Below are 9,598 nucleotides of genomic sequence, written 5' to 3'. Positions count from 1 at the left end.
CGAAAAATCGTAAACACGTTCACTCAGCCTGTTAGTCTAATAGATAATGAATACATTGTATTTCATTTATTTGACTTTATTGAATTTCCCAAGTTACCTGGTACCATTCATTCACACAACATACCTGAAACTAAAAGCTAGTAGTAGAAGTTAAAACGAGTCATAATTCTCTTAACGCTTTCAGTTTGTCGTAATAACAATATCAAAGCCCATACAGAAGTAGGTATCATTTTGGACGTTTCGAATAACTCTTTATTCATTTTCAACAATGTTGAAAATGATGTTGAAAATGAATAAAGAGTTATTCGGAACGTTCAAAATGATACCTACTTCTTTATGGGCTTTGATATTCTTATTACGTCTTACTACAACCTACAACCATTATGCTCCAAACTTTCAGTTTGTGATATACAAAACGATTTGAAATGCTTTTTTACAACTGTAAACAATCTGAAATGACAGTTCTGCTACAACATTTCTACAGGCACCACCTTAGTAGCTTCCCTATATAGACTGATGGAGCCGACCAAACCTCAATGCTTTATGCAACTGGAAAACGCGGGAAACTTTTAAGCGAAGGCGCGAAGTGAGCCACGTGATCATGTTGTTCCTCTACGGAGTGGGAATTCCCACTCCACAGCTACAGGCTCAACGCGCCAGCATAGCGCCCGCATTATTCGCTTCAGTAACGACGCTACCGACACGACAAGTGCTTTGTTGAAACAATATTCAACCCCTTGCTCGATCAACAAAGAACGTGTCGACCACACAATGAGTTGTATGCAATGAATAGGTTTCAATAGGCTGCTGTACAAGCCAATAGCACACTCCTTTTTATTTTTGGTTACTCACTCCGCCGCGTCCTACCCTATAAGTATAGACTATACGACGTCGACTATACGTGTTTCATGCTACGTTTCCCTATATAAAACAGAATAATTGTTACACTTTTAAACAGTAAAATTCTGAAAAATATGTCCTAAGGGTATTCACGCGACACATTAAAAAATCACGAACGTTTAGAGTAGACAATAGAATAAAACGAGAGGCATTATCGTTAAGATTTTGCCGGTAAAAGCTATTAATGGTGAAATGGCCTATTGTCAGATTTATTGTGAGTTTCGGCCTTGTCTTGATTGCAACCCGCCGGCCCGGTTGCGCAAAACCTTCCGAATAGCCCATGACAGTCCTTTTATTTCAAGCCCCTGAATACACACGCCTTTGTTTGCGTAGCTTTTTTTTCCGCACGAAGCCTTTCCGGCTAACAAAGGGAAGGAGGCTTCTATCACATGTCTAGAAATTGAGACCGCTACTTTGTTCACAGCGTTTATAGGCGTGTGTAGCGTACTGTACGCCAGAAAAATGTTTAGAATTGTAAGGAAGCCAATTAATTTGTGCAATATTTGCTGTTCTTATTACATCATTCTGGTTGTCGTATTTTGGGAAGTCTACGGCGTGTACATATAGTCGTATACACTTCAGCTTTTTAGACAATTAACGTGTATAAGCACCTGGTATATCTTCAAAGGGTAAAACCGCCGCTCAATGTTTTCGGATTTCTAAATATACGCCCTTAAAATAGATAAATCTATGTTGTTCCACCGAAGGGATAACCCCATACAGCGATCAGCAGAACAATAAGCACAGAGGTCCAGTTTCGGTTTGGGTTCGAAGTGATTGAAAATATCAGGTTCAGCTTCTGTTCGACTAGATTTATTTCCCAAACCGCTTGATAAAGTTCAGGTTTGAATACACTTTGAGTTGCGTTAAACCTAAAATGTGAGTCAATAAAAATTGTAGAGAATCTTTATTCAAAGTCATCTTGTATTTTTTAATAAAAGTTTCGTAACGTATTAAAAACTATCAGCTCAATATTAAACTATCTGTAAAACAAAAAGCTTTTTTTACTGAATAACCATTTTTTATTTTTTACACTTTGTAAAATACAAGTAGAAACGTCCTGCTGGTGCGAACAGCTCTTTACAGGTTCAGTTAACATATTCGCGACGTGAACAACAACGACGCCAAGAAGTCAGTCTTGGCGCAGCACGCCTGCAGTCGTCAACACGATATTAATTTCGATGGGGGCACTGTTCTTGCAAGAGAGAGCGACTACCGAAAACGTCTGTTTCGCGAATCCTGGCAGATACACCGCACGCCGGATACGATAAACATCAAAACGGACGTTTTGTTTCCAGCGCCGAACCGACAGGTGCTAAAAGATAACCACTAAATTGCGCGTTGTCTTATCGCTTTATATTTTGGACGTTGTTTTATCGCTGTGAATTTTGAACGCGTCTCGCACATTTTATCTTCTTTTTTCTTAGTGTGATTTTACTTTGTGTCTTGTTGGCTTTGTGTGTCAGTCCCTGACGAAGGCTTGCTGGATAGTAAGCCGAAACGTTGGTAAAAAAAATATATATATTGCCAGAGGAACCTGTTTTAAATATAATATACATTTATTTGCAAAACGCATTATCATTAAATACTCATCCTAACACCTTCACGAAGTAATTCAAGCAAGTAACTCGCTTCTCATTTTCGGCCCTGTGGACTAGTGGGCGGTTCCAGTAGGCCATAATGGCTACTGCAGGGACGCCGGAGACGCAGGGCGCGGGGTGGGGGGCAAAAGTGCCCTTTTCATTAATGCTTAATTTTGTCCTATATACTCCTATAAACTCAGAAAAAAAGACGTTTTTTGTATGCATAAGAAACCACTATACCAGTAGAATTTAGGGTAAATTACAATGGATTCGCTTGCTCTCTTGTTTTACTTGAAAATAAAAAAATTAGAAAATTCAAGAGAACTTTTACTAGTCCACAGGGCCGACATGAGTAGGGCTTGAGCTACGGAAAAATGCAAAAAATTCGTAAAATGACATGGTTGACATTTGTTAAAACATTTTTGGTACCATTTTAAGCCAATCTATAGGGGGCGTGGCCGCAAAAATTTTTCCGGGCGAGTACCCCAGGACCCCCCAATATGTCGGCTCGCTACGCTAGCCTGCGGTCTATGTTGCCCTTACCAAAAAAGTCGCCCGCCTTGCCCTGAAATCGCTCCGGCTTCCCTGGCTCACTGTATCGTGAGTAACACTTATCCAATTTTTTAATACGAATAAACGCAATGTATTTTAATTTGCGCTCCGTGCGCAGTTTTGGTGCAGAAATTCATGTGTAGATTCAATAGGGTAATTGTTTTTATGTGTCCTATTCGTCGTGTCTCCTTCAGGTAATGTTTTTCCAATTCAAACCAAATAAAAACAAATTGTTTCTACCTTTTATTTTCGGTTGCGTAATTACACACATAATTGTGTTCGAGAACACACAATTCACAAGATTTTTTTAATTATGACATCACGCGGTATGACGTAACTTGTTATGTTCTCAAAAAAATATGCCCATCAACCAAAACAGAAATCCTCAACCTGCCCCTAGTTATAGCCTATATGATTCAATACGCCTAGATTCGCCTTTTTTATATATGAAACTAAGCAAACATTACTTGTATTTTGGTGACAAGTAAGATATTAGATTCACTACCAGTGGTTCTCAAACTGGGGTCCGCGAGACTATTTTCTGGGACCGCGAAGCACCTAACAAAAAATCAACACGACGCCCCTGAAGAAGAAAATTGTCTGTGCAATAAAATTTTCAGGCAACTTACTTTTCCAGACCAAGCTGATTATTTTTTTCATTCCGTTATTGAACACTTTAATTTGAATTGTCCATTGTGACGTCATAGTGTGGCGTTGTGCTAATGAGAATTATGTTTTTACAGCTTGCTGCGCTGCCACCGTGGGCTGTACTGTCACGATTTTAAAACCGTTTGTGATTGCTTTGCTCAAATAAAGTGATTCGTTAGTGGTTAACATAGCCGAGCTGATAGCAAGAAGCAAGTGCACCCGTCCCATTAATACCATTAACAACAACGTGTTATTTTGTGTTAATTTTTTAGGGACCGTGAGCAATTAGAACAATTGCTAGGGGACCGTTGCGTAATTTTTTGAAAAAGTTTGAGAACCACTGCACTAGACTAAAGCGTTGCATAAACTAAACTCTATATTATGTTATTAAAAGATGGTCGTCATGTGTCAAGGAATCAATGCTGGTGGGTATAATAATGTAGCCAGTTTGTACATTTTGCTGTTATATTTTGTAATGCATTACGTATATAATTGCATTAATGTGATTACAGTAAGACATCGCACTTATTTCGCATCATTTTGCTAGTCAACGACACAGAGGCTACAGTACCTAGGCATTGCGTTTTATTCTTGCAGATAAGGTTGCAGCAGCTGCTTAACCGTCTCAGCAAATTTTTTCGGGGAAGCACTGGTCGAAACAGGATTAGGGAAAGTACCTAGACGGACCCTTCGCGGCTTGTTGACTCAGCTCTTCGATCAGCGCTATGTTTGCGTTCATTGTTGCCGAGTGGGGCTTGACAAAGCATAGCAGAAAATTTCCATCCCAGTTTGACCATATATATATAGAGGGTGCAGCTCGACTGCAGTACAACACACGTACTTTACATTGCTGTCCTCAACATTTAAAATATTTTGCTTGGTTTTAATCAACTCATTTATGACGTTTCTTTTGAAACTATTTCACTTTTCACAGTGAGTCTGCGGAGCTCAAGAGCACTTCATAACTTCCTCCTTAATAAACGCTACGATTTTCTCTCTTATTTCGCCGATAATATTTTTCTGAATTCCCTTTGAGAAAAAAATGCACGGGTTTGCAAGTTTATCTTTTGATTCTGCCCAGTTTCAGTTGCTTGTTAGCGCACGGGTTGGCTACAGAACAACAGGTGTTTTAAGATGAAATGTGTTATGACGTCATGTTTGAGTATTGAGTCATCCATGAAAACTTTCATGTTCCCCCGAAACAAAAATCCTGGATCCGGCCGCTTTGATGGCAAACATAGGAGGAAGAAAGGAATACTCAACGGAAATTTGGGGTTCGACGAAAGCTTGCAGAATGACATAACGGTTCGACAGGTTAAGAACCACTGCCTAAAGTTAGGATTCATTTATTTGTTGTGGGAATACCTTCTTATCAAATCGTTTGTACTTTGTTTTGTATGAGTTTGGGGGAACAGCAAATGAGCTAAGTTCAAAACAGCCTATTGCGCCATAAATGTTTGGATTGTGTCATTTTCGCGCAAAGTTTACTTTGTTGTTGACGAAAACAATATCGGACTCCCACACGTAAGAGCACTTTACAACAAATAACCGGCCAAAGGGATAATGTCGTTTAAGGTAATAGTCTAGTCAATAGGATTAATACTTAACCGGTTCGTGGAAATGTTTTGCAAAGACAAATTAGTAAATAGAAAGCTTTGTTTTACAGTTAATAATTACAATGCAATTACCCTTGTTCGGCGCTCTAGGTAGGCCTACAGTAACCTGTTTGTGTTTACTCTTCAGCACAAGTTACTTAGTGACATGGTTGAATAGCCATGTATGCCGTCAACAAAATTGAAGTATTAGAATAATTTATTGATATATAGCCTACTGGAGTTTGATGAAAATAAACCAATTTCATTTCCTGTAGGCCTACCATAAAAATATATAATAAACAATTTATTATTATTTAACTGGTTACATAACATTGCAATACATTCACTAGCCTATGTATGGCTTGATAGGCCCCGTTCATAGATCTACTTACTTAATTGAAATAATGAAATGGCAATACCTAAATAACCGCATTTATTATTTGACTTATTTAACGTTTATAACCAGTAGGTTTGTATTTTGCATATATTTGCTTATTTTATCATGATTAATGGAGATAGATTGTTTCATCAGAATAAGTCTATTGCGAAACTATGATGAGTAATGAATGTATTACTAAACATTGGGTCGTAAGTAACAGACGCCCAACAACAGATGTTGGTATGTGACGTGAATAACATCAGAACAGCCATTTGTTTGGCGTGGACAAAAAAAGAATACGCCAACGTCTTTGTCGGGCGCTATGACGACAGCGTGATAAACAAAGCCCACTCTGAAAAACTGCTGGGGAATTCCCATCTGGTGTAGCATCATTCAGTGCTTTTTTATGCTGATGTAAGTTGTTATTTGTAGGCCTGCTGTGTGCGGCAATCAAATTGCAACCAGCGCGACAATAAAATTGCTCAACAAAAAATCAAAGTTTATTGTTTTTTGTAACGTTGCTGGGGTATGGTGCAGTCAAAACTTTTAGAGTTTTACCCGTTTATATATTAGTTGTTCGTGCCAAGGGAAACCAAATGCCATCCATATGTTGCAACCTTGGAAACAATACTGGATGAGAATCCATAAATAAAACCTTTTGTTTCCGGCGATAAATATAACTTTTTTCATGCTTGTGAGCTATATAAAAGGAACCCGGGTCTTTTCCAGTTTCTTCGCGGTATCGTTTCCTGAAGGTAGCACGAACTAATAAGATTTTGCTTAAATGAGGTTCCTTTGTTACTGATACATTAACAATCAAAAAGGCAAACAGCTTCTATTTTAATAAACAGGGCTCACATTGACGAGAAAACGTTCTAATTTAAAAAATAATTGCCTTTCCATTTAGTGTCAATAAATCCCCTTTTTTCTTTTTATAATTTTGCCACATGTCTCTGGTTTAAACGTTTTTTTTACAATATGGCAATATAGCAATCGAAGTTACACATAACAAACTTAGTAAAACTAGTTTAAGTATAGAATCCACAACATATCGAAGTCAATAGGAAAATGCAAAAAGTCACAATGTTAACGCATGGATTGGTGTGTATTTATTGTTAAAAGTATGGAATATTTAATGTTATGTTTCTATTTGCGGCTGACAAAAAACGTTTAACGTTTTAAGTTTATTATTCTTAATTGTTTACCGCGCACACTTTGTACTGCGAAGATAGAATGGGATTTTCAGCAACGGATATACGCTCTTCGGGTGTAAGCGACGCAATAAACCGACGTTTCGGCAGCAGACACGGACTGACCTCATCAGGGTAAATACTTGGATATAGAGGTATGTTTTTTGTCTCGAAAGAGAAGAAATGTGGAAAAGTAACAATGGATGAAATATTTTAATACGCTGACAGCGGTGAGAAATATTAATTTCAGCGCCTGTGGATCTATGGTTTCAAAGAACATCAGGAAAGTTTCGTAAGTGTTGAGGAAGCGAGTTCATGTTCAATTCAAGTAAGGCAAGGTTACATTTTTTGTGTTATGTTTATGGCTATTATTTGTTTTTGCAATGGGCGCCAAGTTACCTCACGTTTTTATATCTTGAAGATTTAGCGACCCGGGCGCAGACCTGGTGCGTAATTTGGTATAAATATTTTAATACGGAAAGTTTTGTTAAGATATTTTGGAAACGCACTTAAAATAGGTACCGTATGGAAGGTATGAGCAATTAGGGCATTTGCGCTTTTATCAGAAATGAAGACGCAAAAAACATTATAGAAGAAACGGTAACATACGAATAACGGTTATTTTGTTTATTTTAAGCCCGTCTTTTTTTGACAAAAGTTTATAGGGGTGGACAAGAACCTTCAACCACATCGGAATAATGACCCGTCGTATTCTGACGCTGTTATCATGGTGATTCATTACGGGACCAACATAATGTTTTTTTTTTGATAAAACGTGTATTTGTAAAAACATAATGCAATTTTACAAGCTTGCGGTTTTCATACAGTAATAAAATGGCAATTTTTAGGCCTGACAACCCACACACGTTTTATCAAAAAAATTACAAATAAAAAACTCTTGTAAAACGAAAATTAGGTATAGATAGAAATGATGAAACACAGTTTAGAAACTTTTTTAATGACCGTGGTGTAAGGGGAACTAAACTATTAACATCAATTTGCGTAGCATTTTTGCAATATCTTTAGATATCGGTTGCACAACAAATATTTCTGCAAATTCTGCTGCAATGACTTTCTCAGCTGCGAACAAGGAAGTGAATTCGAAACCTGATGATGGCAGCTGCGGTATTGTTTGAGCTTACAAGCGGACTTTGTACAATGTACGGTATCACGTTTTGTTCACGCGAAAACACAAGTGGGGGTGTTTAAAGTGCGCTATTGCAACACTTCTTTATCAGATGAATTTTATTTCGAAAGTTGTAAAACCGTAAATTGATCTCGGACAGCAGATAAAGCAATTTGAAATAGGATATTTGTCATAGATTTATTACAGCGCTTGGGTGGTGTATTTGAAATTCCAGTAATCAGGTGACACTAAATAAAGACAAATTCTATCATTATCAGGAATCCAGGACTAGGTGATTGGGGCTGTGTGTTATAAGTCACAAACAAGCTCACAAAAAACTTGTAGAGGTTTGAAACCTTTAACGTCATTCTGATGAGTATTAACCATTTTTATTTTTGTGCTGCCACTTGCTACGATCTTGTAGTTTCACCAGTATTGTAAAATTCAGTTTGAAATAACTTGTGTCCCAGTCAAGTCTTTCTTAAAAAACAACAAATCAAGTCCAAGTCATCATTGGTTGCGCAAGTCAAGTCCCATTCAGGTCATAATTAAAGCAAGTTAACTTCAAGTCAAGTCCTTAAAAAAAATGTTGAACTATTCAAATTGGTAAACGTCCGATTATTATGTTAGCAATAACTCAACTAAAAATAAAAAAACGCAGCATAGAGAAAGTAAATTGTTATATGTGGTAAAATAAAGATAAATAACCCAATCTTTAATAAAATAATTGAAAACACGTTATTTCAACCTCATTTGTCCAAAATACTCAGTTAAGTCAAGTCATTCAAAAACAGCGACTTAAGTGCATTTAAGTCAAGTAATTCAGTCACTACAGCACTGAGTTTCACCTTACATTTCGCCTGTTGTTTTAGTTTTCACTTTAATTGCTTTGCGCTAATGCTTTTCCGACTGTATATCGATCGACTGTCCCTTCACAATTTACGGTATTACCTCAGTAATAGACTCTATTCTTATAAAATCGGTGGCCGCTACGGCTTTAATATTTCGGGATCATGAGTTAGCTCTGGCTGTATTTAGAACAAAGTTTACGCAGCCATTTGGGGAACACCATCAGGGCCATTCCGGACTCTCAGGCAGTTTAACTCTTAAGTAGATCGATATGATATTTTGTTACACCATCGATCGTTCTTAAGTATATATATAATTTGTAATCAGACACTTTTTTCCGCAGGGTGTCCAACCGTTTGACTTTCGGCTCAGGTTCGGTTCTTTACCGTATAAAGAAATTTTAATAGGATATAGTCGTTGTATAAATCTATTACATCGTTTGTGTTGTGAGTTTGAAACTCAAATGCTATATATAAAGACAAAGGTCAATCAAATAAATTGTTTAACTATATTTAGTATATAATGCGTATTTATAGCTTACAGCTACCAATAGGACTATAAGTCTTTGCAAATACAGTATATGAATATATATATTTATCAGTAAGCATATTAATTCTTCTAAAGAGAAATTCGCCTTAAGTTAATGCCATTTAAAAAGAGGAACCAAATTGCATCACATGCACAAACTTACGCCCCTTGTTACTCAAAGAGTAAAAATAAGTCTCAATCAAATCGGACAAATTACGCAAATTAGTTTCGCATTCCGACGCCTACTT

This window comes from Ascidiella aspersa, chromosome 2 (assembly GCF_963924565.1).
Source record: "Ascidiella aspersa chromosome 2, kaAscAspe10.2, whole genome shotgun sequence".
NCBI lineage: Eukaryota > Metazoa > Chordata > Ascidiacea > Phlebobranchia > Ascidiidae > Ascidiella > Ascidiella aspersa.
This window is presented reverse-complemented; position numbering follows the sequence as displayed.